Consider the following 12,684-nt stretch of genomic DNA (forward strand, 5'->3'; position numbering starts at 1 on the left):
CTGATGTCTTGGCAAATACATCTCTCAAAATCTGAATTCTCGTGTTTCTTTCCCAGAAGCATGACCACCAGGGTGGGTGCTGCTGCATCTGCAAGGTCATTCTATTGAAGGGCAGAGGCAATAAATCAAGACTGGTCTAGGAAAATACACCTGGGAACTGGACCCAAGTGTCGCTAGGAGGTGATAGTAAACTAAGGAAAAGTGCACTAATTGTATAGATTCATTCAACTACTTTGAAATTCAGTTCTACAGAAGCAATCTGCTACATCTAAGCCCTTCATTCCTTCATTTTTCTGAACCAGGGACCTTCCAGACTCTGAGCCTCAGCATTCCTTGTCACTAGTGTCTGATAATCCATCTCTGGTATTGAGGTGACACTACGTGAGTACATGGATGGCTGAGGACCTGGGACAAAAGTGGATAGGGAAGGGACATGAAAATATGCAGATAGAATAAATAAAAAAAAAAGGCAGAAAATCCTCAATCTGATGAGATGTTATTGGATGGACATGCATGGGGTTTTCAACTTCAACATCCCTGCTACCACAATTCTTCTGTCTCCACAGAAAAAGGAGGCAGGAAAATTTTGACTGTCTTCAGGCAGCCCTTGTTCCCTGCTGGCTTAGGTTTACCTTCATGCTATTCTGCCCTGTAGGAACTGTAGGACCTGTCTAGTGCTGTGGTCCCTGGAGATTATGTTTGCACATCTCACCCAGCAAACTTCCCTCTGAGGGATGATCTGCAGGCATGAGAGAAAGATGCCCAGCTGTGCTCCATTCCTAGGGGAGCTCAGATACAGCTTGAGTCTTCCAGAGAGGAGATTTCATCAACCTCTGTGATCACCTGAAAAAAAGGCTTCACTCATGGGAGGTTCAGAGTCCTTCCTCATCAGAGAGTCTGAGAGAGCTGCTGGTGCAAAGATATTAGCAGGGCTTGTTCCAGAGGTGAAAGGAAATGATCCTCCAGATGAACCCTGATCTACCTCCCCTTTATTGCTTCACATATATGATAAAACACTCACACACTTTGTGGAAAGGTTTTCCTCTTCTAATCCTCGGTTCCGAATCACAGAACCAGGCAGATAGCATACATCCAAGATAAACACGTCCATCTTATTGTGTCCTGAAACATTCAGATTGCCATCTTGTTTGTGTTACCATGCAATGGAAAGTTCTTCTGAGATGATTTTTCCTCACCAGGAAGCTCAGATATTAAGAATATTTTTTTTTTCAAAGTCTGTGGTTTTGACTTCTTGAGTTGGACAACCCGAGCCTAAGCATGAAAGCTGCCAGTGAGTCATGGTGCACATTAGAGCTGAAGACACCAAACAGTGCTCAGCACTCCCCAAATTCAGGCTCTGGTTGTTCACAGCTGGACTCCAAAACTGTGCTCACATTTAAAGATCTGAACATCAGAGATATCATGTGAAGCAGTAACATATTACTGTTTCTGCTATGTGACAGTGCAAACAGAAAGCTGTGAAAGGATGTTTGAAAAACTCCTGGACTTGTGAAAAGCATTTGGCACTGTCCCATATGATATCCAGAACATGGATTTGATGGATAGACCACTGGGTGGATAAGGAATTGACTGGATGGTCGCACTCAAAGAATTGTAGTCAAGGGCTCAGTGTCCAAAAGGAAACCAGTGATGAGTGGCGTTCTTCAGGGGTCAATATTGGGACCGGTGTTGTTTAACATCTTTGTCGGCAACAAGGACAGCAGGACTGAGTGCACCCTTAGGAAGTTTATCAACAACACCAAATATAGGCTGGGCAGAGAATGAATTGAGAGCAGCCCTAAGGAGGAGGACTTGGGGCTGTTGGTTGATGAGAAGTTCAACAACTTGGCAATGTGCACTTGCAGCCCAGAAATCCAACTGTATGCTGATCTGCATCAAAAGGAGTGTGACCTGCATGTCAAGGGAGGTGATTCTGATCCTCTGCTCTTGTGAGATATGGATCTGCTAGAGTGAGTCCAAAGGAGGGCCATGAAGATGATCAGAGGGCAAGACCACCTCTCCTATGAAGATAGGCTGAGAGAGATGGGGTTGTTCAGCCTGGAGAAGAGGATGGTATGGGGAGACCTTATAGAAGCCTTCCAGTACCTAAAGTAGGCCTACAAGAAAGCTGGAGAGGGACTTTTTCCAGGGAGCATGTAGTGATAGGACAAGGGATAATGGCTTTAAACTGAAAGAGGGTAGATTTAGATTAGAGATAAGGAAGAAATTCTTCACCATGAGGGTGATGAGGCACTGGAACAGGCTGCCCAGAGAAGCTGTAGATGCCCCATCCCTGGAAGTATTCAAGGCCAGGCTGATCAGGGTTTTGAGCAACCTGGTCTAGTGGAAAGTGTCCTTACCCATGGCAGGGGATTGGAACTAAATAATCTTTAAGCTCCCTCCCAACCCAAACCATTCTACTGTTCTATGATTTTGTGAACTGGCTTGGCCAATAGGAGTGAACATTCTAAGATGCTAAACCAAAATGTATTAAAGCACAAGTCTAATGAAGAGTGGCTGGGTGAACTGGGCTTGTTTAGCTTTGAGAAAAGAGTCTGAGGGGAGACTTTATCACTCTCTATAACTACCTGAAAGGAGTGTGGTGTCCGTGTCTCCTCCCAAGTACCAAGTGATAGGACAAGAGGAAGAGGCCTCAAGTTGCGCCAGAGGAGGTTTAGGTTAGATACTAGGAAAGACTTCTTTATGGAAAAGGTTGTCAGGCATTGGAACAGGCTGACTAGGGAAGTGGTGGGGTCATGATTTCTGGAGGTGTTTAAAAGACACATAGATGAGGTTCTTAGTGGCATGGTTTAGTGCCAGTGTTAGATTAACGGTTACACTCAATGATATTGAGGGTCTCTTTCAACCAAAATGATTCCATTATTCTGTAATTCTATGATCCAATCCATGCAAAACAGAGAACAGTAAAAGAGTTTTTGGCCTTGAGTCACATCTTTTTCTTTTGCTCCTCCATCAATCTCTAGTAGTAGTTAGTAGCAGTAGTAACTACCAACTACAACAGAATTGCTTTAATTTGTAGCACATTTTGCCTCAAATTGCACTTCTATTTCAAAGAAGATATGTTCAGAATGATTTCAACAAAATTATGTGTAGTATAAACAGAAACTAGACATAGAATTAACAACACCAACAACATCAACAACACCAACAAAACACACACAACATACAAGAAAAAACAAACAAACAGAAAAACTATAACCAACACAAAATAGTAAGAACCTGGATCTGCTGTTCTTTTTTTAAAGGTTTGAGGGGTTTTTTCTGGACATTTCTGAAGACATTTTTTTTTTTAAATTGTTTGGTTGTTGTCCACAGACTTTCTAAAAACCCAAATGCCAGTAATTTCTGGAGGAATCCTAAGCACTCAAAGTGACTGTGTATCATTGCCCAGCCACTGAGTTTCCTGAGATAAGTGACATTGCTGCTCTTTACCATTGTACATGTTTTGTTCAGCAACATCTCACTTCTACTGCGAAAACCATGTAGCACAGTTGAACTAGCAGAGATCACAGGCTTGTGCTACAGGAAGCTGGTCTTCCCATGTGGACATATCTATGTAAGTTCACTTAAGTTGTCACTATCAACATGAGCCTTTTGCTCAGATGAAATTCAAAGTGCTTTCCCTCCTGTCACAGATCGAGAGTTGTGAAAATGGCCAGTTGTCAGTGATAAAATCAGGACATTAAGTAGGTATTTTCTTCCATTAGGAAAGATGCAGATCAAAGTATCTCCATATTTGCCATATAAGATATTTAAAAGCTATCCATTTATTGAGGTCCCTGCACTGTATTCCACTATTCCTTCAGAGGAGGAAATGGCTGGGTTGTTTGTGATGATATGGCTGGAGCACGAATTAGGTGCTTCTGTGTAATGTTGCCCAGTGGCTCTCAGCCACAGCTTGGAAAGCTGAAGGCTCTCCAGCTAATGCATTATTTTCTTTCAGTGACCTCATGTTTAAAGCATCATTTCCTTTAGTCTTAGGCTCTCCCAAGGGGTCAGTAAATTCCATATTCAAATAAGATTTTAATATTTTAATTCCTTCTTGAGTGACAAGCTGGAATGGCAATTTGAGTCCTAATCCCTCTCCTGAGTGGTGAACGGAACATCTCATCATTAGTACATCAGACAGATGCTATCAAAGATACCATGGGAACAGCAAACACCAGCAATGTGAACCAGCTGGAAAATGACAAAACTTGAGATGGTCCCCTCTGCACCTCATCAGCCTGCAGAGGTTTTTGGTGAGCCCTCCCTTGTCTCCCTTCTGCTGGTATAGCATGATACAATGTAGGTATCTTTTCCTTTCCCTTCCAGATCTTTTGCTTCCTTCAGACTCACCATTCCCCAATTTGCTTAAGGGGAAGAAAGAATTTATATTCAAAACTTGTTCTTCTTTATTCAGTCCTGGTTTATTTCATTCTCCTTTGAATTGCTTTCCAGTTCCTTGTATTTTTGCCAAAGCATCCTGACATGTTCCTCTTAAACCCCCTTTGTATATACGATCTGGCATCAGCCCAGCAGAATAAATACATTCGGAGACACAGTGAAATTAGGGTTCAGCAGGGGAAAAGGGTGGGGGAGATCCCAGAAAAATCCCAGATGCCTGTTCTTCACCAAATTGCTTTTATCTGACTGAAAACTAACTTTCATCACAGGACTGACTGTGCTGTCTACTTCCTACCATTATCCTGGGTTCAACAATTCCTGGGAATTCAACTTTGCACTTTGGCATAAGATCTACAAATCACCCAGCAACAGCCATGAAGCAACACAAGGCCACCTGTCTCTCACAGTGACATTGCTGTCAGTGTGATGGGGAAAGGCTTAGGGACAGTGAGAGTGTTTGTCTCCTCAAAACTCTAGGGCACCTGGAAATAGAAACGTTCCCTGCTTTGCCTCTCCAGTGCTGACCCACTGCCTCTCCTTCGAAGCAGATCTCCCTTTATCTCTCTTCACAGAGGGGCTCTACCTGCACTTTGTCCCACTGGCTTTCTGCTCCTCTCTATCTGAGGTACCTCTGTTAACATTATCTAGTGTTCATCCAGAGCTGATTTTTGGCCCATGAAGTCAGGGAGATGGAGGGGACATGTGCGATACCTGTAACTTTCAGGAAGCACCATCACTACCAACTTCTCTCCTCATCCAGACACCCCACTTCTACCTGTCCTGCCTTACTATCTGTCCCCTACACCTTCTACTTGCCTATTTGGTTTTTCACCTTTTCATCTTGCCTATTTGGTTTTCTGGCCTCATGGGCAGACAAGACATCTTCAAAAGATTCTTGTCAAGCAAAACCAATCACACAGGTAAGATGCGCATGGACTAGTGAAGGTGGCCCTCAAGGGTCATCCCCAGGTCTCTCTTCCTCTTGTTCATGGTGTTTCTTTTCCTTCTTTCTGAGGTCCTTGAAACTTATGATTTTCCCACAAGTCTCTGATTTTCAGCAATCAGCACCACTTTCTGCTTCCTTCAATGCCCAACTCCCACACCTTTCCCTTTCACAGCCAACCATGTGCTCTCTCTTCATCCCACCTGGTAATGCTTCACTCTTTGCCTGTGCCAGTTTCAGTACTTCCCTGCTCTGCTGGAAAGACCCTGAAGCTGTGCCATCTCTTCCTGTTCTATGGCCTCTGCTGCTCTCCCTGTAACCAGGTAGCTGCTTGCAGACATTTAGTTGGAAGAAAAAAAAAAAAAAGTGAGAAAAGTGCAAGAGTGAGGACTGGGCCTCAGCAGTATTTTGCAGAGGCAAAAAAGATGGGATTAAGTGCACTCTAGCCATGTTGCCAGCCACCACAGTACAAGCCCAGTCCCAGTTGTAAGCCCTTCAGGTGTGATTAATGATTTCAATCTGATATAACCTGGTAAGATTCTCTAAGTAAAGCACCCTGCTAGCAATGCTGCGCAGCTTTAGCCTGGCTCAGGCTGCAAATGGAACAAGTTGATCACTGCTTGCAACAGCCTTGACAAAGTCAAACGAACAGTGTTACTCTCTGCCTTGATGTTACGTAGCAAAGCAACATCAACAAAGAGCGAGCTGAAAAGGACCTGCAAGAAATACCATTGATGCAGGGCTTTGTTACTTTTGTTATTCTGTCTTTGAGTGATTTTTACAATTGCACTAGCTAGGGAAGTTCATACCACCATTTTATTTATTAAATTTTTCTATCACTGTTTATTACATTCTGCATTTCTCTGATTATCACATCTGAAAATATAGATGTGACATACATCCTGTATATATCAGACATATACCTGAGCAGGAGGTGAGCTCTGCTTTACCCTGCCTTGTGGAGCCAGAAGTTGATTTCCCCTGTTGTGGATAAGACACAGGAGTGAGCCTGCACCTTTCATTTTGATCCAGGATATCTGTGTCTGTCCAAAAGAAAAAATCTGAGCAGAGCCAAAGTTAAATCAGCTGGGTGAGCAAAACAGAGAAAACCAGGGACATGGCAAGCACTCGCTTTGTTCAAAACAAATGGGATTACCTTATCTTGCACTGCTAACCTACCCTGAACCTACCCTACGCACAGCGATTCACAGCAACAGCGACAGTCCCAGTGACAGGGAGAGTTACAGCTGCTCACTACTCTCTAAAGCAACATCACAGAGCACTACAAGTACAGCGTTTGCCGATATGTGCACCAACATGTAAACTACCTCTTCCCCTGCATCTCTTTCCCCTTGCAAACACCAGTTCCTAAAAATTACCTTCAGCTTTTTGCTCAAAGGAGTCAGAGGAAGCAATAATGTTTTCTCTCACCTTGTTTTACTGAAGGACATGGGGTTTTTACTTGTAGCTGGCCACCTGTCTGAGATATCTTGGCTACTTCCTTAATTTTTTAAGGACTCTGGAAAAAAGAAAGACCTTAAAGAAATCTTCAACAATCTGTAAGCTCAGCACCTGAAAGAAAAGCTAAAGAACAGTTTTGTAGTCCAGTTGGAAATATTTCCAATCCCCTTAACAAATAACATTATCATAGCTTTGCTGAAGTTCATGGCAAACTACCAGGCCAGATGCAAAATTTCCTGACCAGCATTTAATAAAGAAGTGACAGGACGGAAAGGAAATGTGTTGCCACAGGTGCCACCATCTGCTCCACTATCTGATAGGGGAACTTTGTTTTGGAGCTTTATTAGCCCATTCCACTCCCCACTTTCTAAAATCAAGCGTTCTGTTATGTGCTGGCCTTTGATATGCTTCAGTGTCGAAGACGAGAAACAGGCAAGTAAGTAAAACGTGCTGAGGGAGGTTTCTGAAGACGTACAGAGGAGACAGGCACCAAAGTCACGTCACTGTTCTCAGAGAGCTCTGCAACAAAGTACTCTTTGTGAGTCTGCCTTTAGTTTTTCTTGTCTTCCATGAAATGAAACTAGATTGCTTTGTGTCTCTGTGACTAACCTGCTTCCCTGAAAAACAGTCTCCTCACTGCATCTTTCTAGAGGATAAGCTACCACTCACTGCCTGTGGTGAAACACATTGAAATATCATTAGCTAAAGAAATTAAATCCAGTTTGATCAAAACCTATGCTAGGTAGGCAACTACAATCCTAAATAACAAGTTTAGTATGCCTGTGGATGTGGCAAAAATGAGTTACAATAAGACCTTCAGATGGGCTGAATCTATGGGTGTTGTCACCTCTACCACTTCTTCCATCAATCCCCCGAGTTCCATCAAGTTCAAATTCTGGTCAGCCCTCTACCCCTGAAGCCTCACTAATCCAGTAGAGCAATCATTCAGCTCCTTCTCTAAAGCCTCCTCTGAGGAAGGCAAAGTCAAAAAACCCCTCCGAGACCTAGCAGCAATGTTCCTTGGAGACAGAGGTTGCAGCTGAGGAAGGAGAACTGCTTCTCACACTAGTAAAGCCGGCACAATGCAGAGGGATGTATTTTCAAAGTAAGTGCACAGTCCTTTATAATCTAGCAAAAAGCATATATGCCATCCTGCCTGCAGGCCAGAACCTATGAGATATATTTATACTGATTGAGTGCACATTCTTTTATGGGAATATTGGCACTGCTGTGTACACATGCACGTGTGTGGGGGGGAGTGGTGGGGGAGTGCTTGTCTTTGTTCTTGCTGATTATGGCCTGTACGTTGAAAAGCCATTTCTGTTCGGAGTTTAGGAGTCAGAAAAGATGAGAAAAATTATTAAGACACCACAGTAAAAACCAACCAAACAAAAACACCCCACCCCAAAACAAAACACCAAAAAACAACGACAAAGAAAACCCACTAACTTGACAGAGAGGAATACAGAAAATGGAGCAGAGTTGAAGAATCACCTTGATCTTGTGATCTTGTTGATTACCATAAAGATTAAACTGAAAATCCATCAAAGATCTCCCCCGCTGAGTGTGTAAAAAAAAAAAAAAAAAAAAAAATGCAAATGAAGAAGAACTAGAAGTCTGTTTAGTATTAAACTGGTGAAAGATACCAGATGCTACCAAAATACTTGTGTCATAGAGCAGAAATCAGAACCTGGATTTCAGCTTCCAAGAATACAGAGGATCCAGTGGTCCATATTCAAACTGTGGTTTAGTATTTTCTTTTATATACAGGACCTCAATCTTCTTGTGAAGAGGACATTATTAGCAGTGGACAGGATATTTGCTCTTGTTCTTCAGGACTTTCATCTCCACCATGTTCTGTTGTCTTATCTGTCTCCAGTCTCTGAGGGTTTTCCTCTGAGAGACCTCTTTCACTTCAGTCCATGCAACTTCCTTCACTCAAGCATCAAGAACTCATTGCATGTAGGCCATGACCCTGCTTCAGTACAACGCTTCCTTAGTGACCAAAATCCCACTCAGTCTACAAACAGTGAGATTCAGGCTCTTCCAAGTTCCCTCTTCTATTTTGTCCACAAACCAAGTGATTGCTCCCAATAAGGTCTCACTTCCCTATATCCCATGGGTTACCATCAGCCTGTTCCCTCTGCTCTACTGCTCCACTGCATCTCGGTTGCCCCCCACATTTCCTTAGTCTGCTTCTGCCTGTATCCTCTGACAACCGCTACACAAGCAGCTCAGGCTTTCTGTGTGCTGACTGGCCAGTTGACAGCTGGTCAATGAGACAAATGAGACAAACGAGACAAAGAACTGATGAATCCACACCATGCTGTTTTGCTCAGTGCAGTGAGTCTCTCTCCTCTCTGCCGGATTTTCTAAAAGTACAGAAGAACTAAATAGCACCAAGGACCTCACTGTTTTGTCAAAGTTGTTAGGAATTCATCAAAGAGCTCTGAAGTTACTATGGAGGGACTGAAGGCAGCACAATGCCCAGGGGAACAATAGCAGCTGCATGAGGTCCCCTGAACAAGCTTTCCATATGACTGCTCTGTTTACCCTGGTGTTTTTTCTACAGCTAATAATTTACCTTGTATCAAGACTGCTAGGTTTGGTAGAATCAAACATTACAAACCTGAATTTGTAATGTCTAACCTATACACCCATATGTCAGTGCTCTCTAGACACAAAGGATATTCTCAAATGCAAATTTTGATAATGGGGGGGGAGGATTTAGTAAAATAAATGTTAACACTGGCAAAATTCTGAGATTAACATTTTAAATACCGTATTTCTACAAAACATATAGACCTATTTCTACAAAAACAAATACATAATGAAAGGCAATACCTGTCCTACAGCAAGCTACTCTGAGTTCTCCAAGGACAATGAATTTTGACAAAATACTCCTCAGTTTCACAGTCTTCCTCTGTCTCAGGGGAAATTTGGCAAAGCTTACCCCAGTTCCCTGAGACATCTGTTCATTCACATAAAAAAAAACAAACAAGCTGTAATGGTATGCCAGCCAAGATATTATCTTTTGAGAAACCAAGGCTCTTTTATTTAAAATCCATGTGAGACAATAGTTACAGGGAGTTCAATTTCATCATTTCTGCCTGTTCTTATAGCAACCCTGATAAATTGGGCGTGAATCCATAGCTGGGAATTGAATTTGCACTTCACAGTCTATCTGATCCACATACCCATGTTGTTTTCTTCTGGGAAGGTTTGTGCATTGTTATCCTCCTGTTACCCCAAACTGCACAGGCACACACACCAGACGTGCCTGCACCAGCGACAGGAGGTGTCTGGAGTTCTCCCATGTCAAAACTGTTTCTGCTTTATGTGCTGAGTCCAGAACCATGTCAGGACTGGCAGGAAGCACAGAAGTCACTGTCCGGACCTTCCCTCTGTCTGTGCATCACAGGGAAGCTGCACAGACCCAGTCCAAGCACAGGATCGTGGAGGGCATCAGGAAACTGCTCACCTCCAATGTGGAGTGTTAGGGAATAGACTGCCTTAACTTACTGAATTATTTGGTATACTGCTTCTTATAGAACTTGGTTAGAAAATGGTTATATAGAATTCATTTGGCATAACTAAGTTTTCTTGGCATAACTACCACAAGCTGTGAACCTTTGAACCTTCTGCTTCATTAAGCAAAAAAGGCCTCTGAGTCTTCAAGCTGGAAGATCAGAGGAGCTACGACCCTGGAGATAAGAAAAAGTACTAAACAGTGCCTAATGGAAGAACATTTTGGCTGTTACCAAGAACTTATTATCTCCAACCGTGGGTGCAAAATAGCAATTGAAGGTAAGAACTTTAACTGACAGCCTATCTAACAAAAATAAAGGGATCCAATGAAGAATGGGGAGAACTCAGACTCTTAATTTTGCAATTGGCCTGGAGTGACATACAAGGTGGGTGTGGGCTTGGATTGTGAGGGTATAATTGTCCAAGATTTTTTTCTGCTGAGGGTCCCTCTTCAGAAGTCACTGAGGTCAAGCTGCTCTACACAGTACCATGCAAATAAATTATTTATTTAAGAAGAATCTCTGGAATCTATACCTGAGTCTCTGGTGTGGGAAACCTAGGGAAAAGGACATTCCCTAACTTAGAGGGACTGTTTCAACCAGCATGACCAGCATGACTCATGGCAGTGAGTCCTCCAAGGCAGAGGCAACAACACTCTGCACACCTGAAGAAGATTTCTCTCAGCTGGCTAGACCCACTAAGAACAGGCTCATCTTTCCTGAAATCAAACAGCAAGGAGACAGGAACACGATGTGCAGTGCCTAAACCAGAGAACAGCATTAATCGCTGACTGAGGGCGTAAGCTAAGGAGCAAAGGAAGCTTTTGCACTTTCACCTCAGAGGTCTGCATGCAATAGTTTTGAAAGACAGGACAGTTTCTTCAATGTCAGTTCAGTGTGGTGCAGGGAGAGCTATTTTCTCGTGGGAGATACATGGTGAATTGCAGGAGGAAAGGGAAAGAGTGGCATGAAGGAGGAGTTTGAGATGGAGGGACGGCTGAAGAACTGCGAAGAATGTGGGACCTGAGGTGAGACCCACCTGGTGGGAGACTCTAAAGAAGACGACAGTTGTGTGGCTGCAGCTCCATCACAGACCGCTTAGGCCTGGCCTGTCATGTGCCCCTGGCTTGCAGGGGAGCCAGAGGGAAGGTGACTGAGTGAGGGAGCTGCCAGGCATGGCTGGCAGAGGTGACCGTGAAAAGAAAAATATTGTGAGGCAATGTAAACATCTGAGGGGCTGCACCTTGAAGGATAATATTCTGTGAAAGCTGAAGGGACTCCCTGTTCTCACAAACATTTCACTGAGGGGAAACTGGGTTGTGCTCAGTACAAAATTTTAGCTGCAGCTATTCCTTTCAGCATCACAGATGCAGAAAAGGACTCACCACAGGATTACTGTGGATCACACTGAGAGGCACTGAAGGAGGAGAACTGCAGTGATGTTCCCCTAGTCACTAGGGATGGGCTGTACCTCACCAATCCTGGTACCTCATTAAATCACAGCACAGAGAAACCTGGTGATACTGGAAGGATTTGTGGAGGTGAGGAGACAGTGTTGTCATCCACGTTGGTTTAGATTCAACTCTGAATGAGGATGAGGGGTAGGGCAACTGCCTGAGTCAATGAGAGTTGACAGAGGATTTGCATTGAGCTGGTTGTGGAATGATGTGATGCATTTTCCTGAAAAAAAAAACAAAAAACAAGGGGCAGCATCAGAAACTCAGCTGGTGCTGGGGCTTCTGATGAAGATAATGTGAGGAAGAAAGGAATGAAGGACGCTGGTGCTTAACAAAAGAGACATTATTAAATGTCAGAGGATTCTGATGTGGGTGAAGGTCAGACAGCCTAGCAAGAGGCCATTGCAGCTGCATCCAGATGTCTGTGAGTGTTTCAGAATCCAAAAGGAGGCTTAGAAATGGGGGAAACACAGGCATGTGTCTGAGGACAAGCATAAAGGAACAACACACCCCACAGACAGGCTAAGGTAGCAGCATAACTTACTGCCATCAAGTGACACTGAACTAGGAATAGAAGTCCTTGTAAATGCATCAAAAATGAGGGAACGGTCCCTTTACAGTCTGCATACATTTCTTCTTATCGTCCTGCTTCCCTTCCCTCTTTCTAGCATTATGTTGGGCTGGTTTTATGAATTCTGATTAGGATATTCTGTTTCCAAGAAAATGTCTCAGCCTTCCAAACCAGAACTGTATTTTCCTCAAATCTGAACATCTCAGAGATCTTTATGAGAGCATTTCTGAGGTGTGGGGAGAGTTCCAATGATTTTTTATCATATTGACATTAATATAAAAAAGTGAAACTTTCAGATTCTATGTTAGAAATTATTGT

Source organism: Patagioenas fasciata, chromosome 2 (assembly GCF_037038585.1).
Source record: "Patagioenas fasciata isolate bPatFas1 chromosome 2, bPatFas1.hap1, whole genome shotgun sequence".
Taxonomy (NCBI): Eukaryota; Metazoa; Chordata; class Aves; order Columbiformes; family Columbidae; genus Patagioenas; species Patagioenas fasciata.